This window comes from Cupressus sempervirens, chromosome 6, assembly GCF_028749045.1.
Source record: "Cupressus sempervirens isolate cs-2001-9-10 chromosome 6, ASM2874904v1, whole genome shotgun sequence".
In the NCBI taxonomy this organism is placed as follows: domain Eukaryota; kingdom Viridiplantae; phylum Streptophyta; class Pinopsida; order Cupressales; family Cupressaceae; genus Cupressus; species Cupressus sempervirens.
Window position 1 is genome coordinate 52,572,166 of NC_143123.1, and position 7,618 is coordinate 52,579,783.

Here is a 7,618-nt window from a genome sequence, read left to right on the forward strand (position 1 = left end):
TGACTTTTGGGACTTTCCTGGTTTTTCGCTCTGCCTCCTTGTTTTTTATCTAGTTTTATCTAGTTTTTTTGTGGGGGGTTGTTCCAAACTATGGCTTTTATGTTGTTGATACTTTAAGTGTTTTTTATATGTTTATCTTTAAGTACTGTAGGGTTTCAGGGCCCCATTAAAACATGTTTTCCTTAATCAAAAACAATTTCACTTATATATTTTTTAATGAAACTAATCTTTACAAGGTAAATTAAAATTGATCGTGCTATTACATTTATTAAGATTTCAAATATTTAGAGTAGTATTTCATTTTGTGTAAATTTGCATTAGCAAAAACTTATGCAAACAAAAACTAATACTTATACAACTATTTTTTATTAGTACTTGCATACTTTTTGAATTTTATACTTTAACCAATGATTAAATTTTTTTTTTTAGTTTTTTAAACTTCCAATTTTTTGAAAATAGTTTTCTACAATTTGATTGGGTGAACTCATTTACCTCTTATATTGGCCAATATGATAGATTTTAAAACTAATACTTTTTAGGACTGATTTTTTACTAAGCTAATGTGACTCATTAATGTTTAATAATTTTTTGAATGTAAGTGAGTTGATTTGGATTTTTATATTTTAATATTATATTTTCTTATAATATAATATTTTTCTTCAAAAATAAAAAATAAATTATATTATTTATATTATATAATTTTTTAAGATTTATTATTTATATTATTATTATGATTTTATTTTTTTTGGCAAAACATTATATTTATATCAAATAATAACTAGTTCAAAATAGCTCCTGAAGAAAAGAACCATAAAAGAAAAACTTTGGTCATTGTCTGATACAAAAAAGATGTAGAAGAAGAAATACTGCATCAAGAGAGATCGATCAACACTAATGAATCTTGTCCTAGAGATTCCTATATCAAGAACATAGTGATCAAAAAAAGCCCAAAACTCATATCAATACAATTCGTTGTTTGGTACCAGAGACAAAACCAAGAGCCCAGCCAAAAATTGTCATAAAAATTACCATCACTGATCTTCATCTAGAACTCCAATTGAGACCATGATATTAGAAAGTCATTTGGTGCAATTGCAATCCAATACCCTGACTTGCATACAATATCTCAAAAGAACAAGTGAGATCCATAAAAGAAAAAACATGCAAAATCATAGAGAAGCCATGATTTACTATCAAATAAAATATGAGGAGGACTCAACCTTATTCTAAACATATTCTTTTGTCATAATATTAATCAAGTTGGGAAGATCAAGGAGGTTAAGTGGGGAAAGTAAAGAGTTAATATGAACCCCATCAATACCCAAATTAGCCAGACAATCAGCTAAAAGATTGCCTTCTCTATAAGTATGCATGATGTAACATTCGAAGATTGAATCAAGAAGAGATTGTATTATGAAAATAATATAAATTATTTATAATATGCCAATAATTATATTTATAAATAAAAATTTTAACATATTATAATTAAATAATTAAATTAAAATTAGATTTATATAAAAAGTAAAGATAAGTAGTAAGCTACTATGTGGCACTTATTTTATCTTGAATCTAGCCAAAAATATTGCATTACAAAAAATTCCAAAAAAAGGGCTCCTATAACTCAAATGAGTTCATCCAATCATATAATTTGTATGAAATATAAAATTTATAAATGAATTAAAAAACTTTAAAAATATTTTAGTTATTCAAAAATTATTACATGTGATTGGTGGATATATTTCAAACTAATTGACTAATTGTGCAAAGTGAATGAGCCTAAGAGAAGTACAAAAAAAGGTTCAATGAAAATTTTCATTAAGACCATGTTAATAAATTTGTGTCCTTTAGTTGAAAAGTTGAATAAACCATGTAAATTGTGAGGTCTAAGGAAACTTAACACAATGATTATTAATTTTCACATATAATAATAATAGATAACCTAAACTTCGACCTTTACCTATCAAAAAAATTAAATGAAAATGAAATATTTTACTACGCTTTCGAGTCAGCAGCTTTCCTTTTTGAAATTTCCAGATGCCCTCCATTGTTGTCTCCCATAATGGACACAATTCTTTTACTTTTGCTTTGATCTTGTATCCAGCTAAATATTCTTTTGCTTTTGGCCCCACAATATTCCTCGCTTCCCTCATTCTTAACTTATCAGTAGTCTTCTACAAATATCAGATATTGTTTAATCCCCCCATCAAATCCAGCGCTGGTAACAGTTGCTGTGTTGCATTGATGGCTTCCTCCTGCAAGGAAACCCGCTGCCAAACGATTGTATGAGCTTCTTCACGAAAGAAGGTGTCAGGCATTTTTCACGCAAAATGCACTCCAATCAGCTATAGACAAATCTGGTTATGAACTTTACAATTCTTCACATTTTCCCACATGTTTTAAATGGATATGGCCCTCGAATCTAGAGTAAGACTACTATCATTTTTTCATTTGTCATAGGTTTTCCATTTTTTCCTCAGTTTATGACATTAGTTTTTTTAAACAATTACATTTTCTTATAGTCCTTGATGATGTTGATCATTTAGACTAGGTAGATGCCCTGTTACAACTTGAGATCGAAGTACTAAGGATCTTGTCTGTAGCCATGCTTTCTATGGACAAGGTCCCTCCAATGGAAATGAGGAATTGGTTTCAATTTTGTAGATAATTGTTAAAGTTTAGAAAAATTAGTTAATTTTGACCATTTAATACTTTTAGTCTAAGAATCGAGTCTTAGTGTGTGATGTTTAAGTCAACCAGATCTCTCATTCAAAATTTTGGGTGCTCATCTTTATGATAGAAATAAGTTTGAAAGTTAGAATTGGAAAAAGTCGAGACAATCCAGCCTAAAGATATAATACAAAGACTGAAAATTAGCTTTGATGGTCTGGATCCATTGAAGAAACAAATCTTTATAGACATTTCTTGTCTATTCAATAAAGAATACAAAGATAATTTGATAAACATAGCTAAATCAATTTGACGAGAGTCTAGTTCCAGCGCTGAACATGCTCTTCAAATCTTGCAAAGGAAGTGTCTGATTGAAGTGGATGATAGCACATTTAAATGACCTCGAGCTAACTTTCATCCAAAAGGTATTTCAGACCAAAAAAAAGTATATATATATATATTTTTTTTTGAGATTTCAGAAAATATAGCAATCTGTTTTCTTATTTTATTTTTATTGCTTTCGACCATAAAATATGCAGATCACCTCCTTGATGTGGGAAGACAAATGACAAATGAATTGGGCTCTCCTCGCCTGTGGAGACCAGAAATGCTTAGATCTTTAGTTTGCTCCTCCTTTGCTATTTCGAACATAGTTGTATACAAATCTTTTGAAGAAACATTTCAATCAATGTGTTTTTCATTTTTTTTTCAGCCAACTGCACAATTAATCCTGATTTTTGTATGCAGGAAGCAAAAGGGTTTCAGCAAATCTTCGCAGGTGTTTCCATTCATTTGAAATTTACTTCTCATAATATATTCATTTTGGCGAGCAACCGTGAATGGCAGGCCAATTTGGAGTTGAGAAAGATAAAAATTTCACTGTCACCCGTTGGAAAAGCTTCCAGATTTAATAGGAATGTTTAGTCATTTGGAAGAATTAGAAATAAAGAATTCTTTTGACAAGACTGATATAACAACCCTCCAAGAATCAATTGAACAGCTTAGTACTCTTAGATCATTGCGATTTTGGTCAAGTGGCAGCAACTTTTGCATTGAGTCGAATTGGAATCTTAGCAAAGGAAGATATTCAACTAGTTTGGAGGTTGAATCAACTGGCCTTGAAACCATACATTTTGAGGACTTGGCTAAAATTGAAAAGTTGCTAGTTAGCGGAGAGTTTTGTCCCAGACTTCAGTTTCTTGCACTGATCGATTTTCCCAAATTGAAAACATCATTATTGGGGATATCTTCTCTAACACGACTTCAATATCTTAAAGTGTAAGTTGTCATAAATTGGAAACTGTGTCAGGGTTCTAACGTGGCTTAAAGTGATAAGTAGGAGATATTTTTTTACAAAAAGTGAAATTGTGATATTGCTGATTTAACTGTGTAATTTTTGAGTCAAACTAATTGACCCATGTTTCATAAGTTATGAGTAGTACTTAGACTGTTTGAAGTAAATGACTCTGACGAGTTGAAATTGTTACTAAGCCTTGCACATCAACATGGCAATTCATGGTTGTTAGGTGTCATAAGCTGCGAAGTGTAGAAGGATTTTAAGAGGGAGACTGGCAATGATTGAAAAGTCTCATAATTGAAATTGAAATCGAAGTTCCTAACAATGGATATTCATGGGTACAAAATTGCATTTATAGACTCAAGGTAGTATGAAAACAATTGATTTTGAGTAGAAAGGGAATCTATTTATTTATGTGTATTAATTATTTAACATTTTAGATGCTGTCATCATAAAAAAAACCATTTTAGTAGTGAAGTCAATTAATACAATATCGTCTAGATTGGAAGCAAATTTATTCTATGAAGTGATTGCTAAGATTATTACAAATACTAGTGAACATATTAGCATACCATTCATCCAAGTAAACAAGGAGTTCCTAGGTCTTAATGAATAAAAGTGAAGAAGGCAAAGCTTTAACTTTAATACAAACAATAAATAAATAAACTAAAGGAAGCATATTATTCAATTAAATTAGTCAAACAAATCATAGAATTTAAAAGATCCTTTATCTATTTTTTTACAACTATGACAAATTGATTAGATTTTTCCAAAAAAAATAATTATCAAATTAAGTTTTTAAAATAATCGAGAAAAAAATGGACACTCCACTAAAAAATGTAGATGGAAAAAAACATTCACATAACATTGTTGAAAAAGCTACGAAACCATTGAGATGTAAAAAAAGTACTTTATAAAGAAACAATGAAATGAATACCATTGCAAACAATATTTCAAAAAGTTGAAGATATTGAACAAATTGCTTCTTGTTTAGATTGTGTATGAGTTTTTACATAAGAAAATAAGCTAACTTATATTTATTGTGAGATTTTGAATTATTAAACTAATTTGAACACATGTGCACATAGATTAAATTTCATAAAAGAAGATTTTTACTTTATAACTTATTTGTATAATAAAATTAAATAAAAGATTAAAAAAATATTTTAATAGAAAGATGTAATTTTCTTTAAATGACAATTAATTTTGTTGGCATTTCTTAATTTAAAGAGAAGATGGAGTTAAATGAAATTCTGTACTATAATACTAAATTTTTATGCTAAATTATTTTAATTGAATTACAATTATACTAAAAGAGGGGTAAAAATTTATTAATATGAGAAGAGATACAAAAGGGAGAGCTCACGATCAACAAGGTCATAAAATTCGCGAGATAATTCGAGGGGTAATTGCCCTCTATCCATAACTTTCCAATCTCGCACATGATTAGAAGCTCGTTTAACCAAGCAATCTGCAAGTCTATTCTACTCCCAAGGGATGTAAGTAAAAAAAATTGACTCTATAATACTACCAAAGACAAGAGCCTGATTAACAATTGAAGCCAAGGGCCAACTAACATCCTCAAGTGCTAAGAAGTAAGCAAATTCACAACCACTTGGGAGTCAGACTCAAATAATCCCACATAGATAATGTAATGATCCCATCTTTTGGCCTTCACGTTCTCCAAAGTCTAAGTGGAGGATAAGAAAAAATTAGGGCCAAAATGAAGTTGATTTACTCAGTTTCAGGCATACTTACTATTTTTAGTAAGTCGGCAGGACACAGTGCAGGTCAATTTTGGTGATTGGATTCGATACTCCTCGGTGAGAGCTTTCCGATGAGCTATCACTCACATTATTCGGAGTTCGATTGCTAATACATTTTAATGCCTGAAGTTTTATTAAAGTAACGTCTAATTTAATTGTAAAATATTAAAGTGCTACTTTAATATTTATTTTATGGTGATGTGTACCCAAGGGAGACATAAGAGGTATTTTAATATATGTTTTATATATTACACATCTTTTATCCCACATTGCCCATATGAGTTGAGTGGACCCTTGGAAATAGAAGAAAAGGAAGCATTTGTGGCTTCATTAGGCAGGTTGAATATGAGAAGAAATTGGTATGTGAGTTGCAGCTCAGTTCTTGGCATTTGAGGACGTCTATCCTCTCTTGTAACATTCTAGACGTCATTCCCTTGGGGTTTGGCCTTTGGAATTCTTTGTTATTGGCTTCATTATCAGGCAGTTTAGTTGCATTTCCGGCTACAGGCAAATTTGGTATTTTGCTCATATCTTCTTCACTACTTGTCTGACGCTTATGCCGCTTTGAGGGAATGGTACTATGAAGGTAGTGGACTGATTGAAGGACAAAATATTGTAGCAGCAAGTTCGAAAGCATGGGCTGGAGTATTATGTCAATACTGCTGAAGTAATTAGTGAGTTGATAAATCTGCCATGTATTTGGTTTTATGAATTCTGAAAATAACATTTTATTAGCAGCAGTTCATTTCCACTTTGCATATCATTGTAGTTTCTTTCTTGTTTATGTTGTATGATACCAATTCCATGCACGAAACACAACAAACAAATAAACGTTTGATTTCCGGAGTTATAAGGGGTTTAAAACATGAAACAGAGAAATAAGAAGTTGAATGCAAACTGTTTGATATAATTCCTTTCAGCAATTTGGTTTAGTTTTTTTGGACATCCAGGGGTGCCCACTACAGATAAGATAGGAGGGTTTCCATCCCAAGCATCAGACCAAAATAGAGCCTCAATGCCTCCTTTACATATCTAGAAAAGGACCCTCTTAACTAATTGGGCACCATTCCTAAGAGTATGCCACATCATAAAGCCACATCAATAGAATACAAATCAACACCCTTGAAATACTTTTGAGTGATTATATGAGCCTAGAGTTGATTTGACCAGAGCATCATCGCAAACCAAGACCATCCTCCTTAGGCCTACAAACAGTCTCCCAGCTGATTTGGCTCCATTTCAAATTACACAAATTTACCATTCCAAAGAAACTGTGGAGAAAGAGCACCAAACTCCTTGAGAAAGTAAATAGGAGTAGCTTGAACCATGCTCCTATAAATAAGAAGAGCCTGGATAACATATTAAAAGGGTAATTGGAGTAGTATCTTAGGAGAAATCCATCTACGAGTCCAATTATTTACCTTCTCCTGAAGCTTGTTAAGAAAATTCAGTCATAAGGGTCATGGTTGCCTAGAAACAATGATAGGAATGCTGAGATAAGTCAAAGGGAGTGACCCAATCTAAAACTGCAAGATATTAGCAATCCTCCTTTGAATAGGTTCAGGAGTGTTAAAAAAATATATAGAGGACTTATGCTCATTAATTTTATGGCTTGATGCTACCAAATAGATGTCAAGAGTAGGCTAAATAGCCTCAACTTCTTGGATGTCTCAGGCAATACCCACAAGAGTGGTGTCATCAAAAAATTGAAGGTCAGAAAGATAAGGTAACCCATTATCCCAATGCCAACCATGAATGGAATTATGAGAAATGTAAAACTTGATAAATTTGCCTAGGTCCTCTACCATAATAATAAAGAGATAGGGGGAGAGAGGATCAACCTAGCATAGACCCCTAGAGGCACCAAATAACTAGGAAGGCTACCCAT

The 7,618-nt window shown here is 31.5% G+C and overlaps 1 long non-coding RNA gene across 1 annotated transcript; it reads left to right on the plus strand.

Annotated features, from left to right (window-relative positions):
- Positions 1 to 2,212: 2,212 nt before the first annotated feature.
- LOC149551089 (uncharacterized) lies at positions 2,213 to 4,293 on the plus strand. The gene is made up of 2 exons (XR_016353281.1): positions 2,213 to 2,424; positions 3,415 to 4,293. It is a non-coding gene; the product is annotated as an uncharacterized LOC149551089 (long non-coding RNA).
- Positions 4,294 to 7,618: the final 3,325 nt, after the last annotated feature.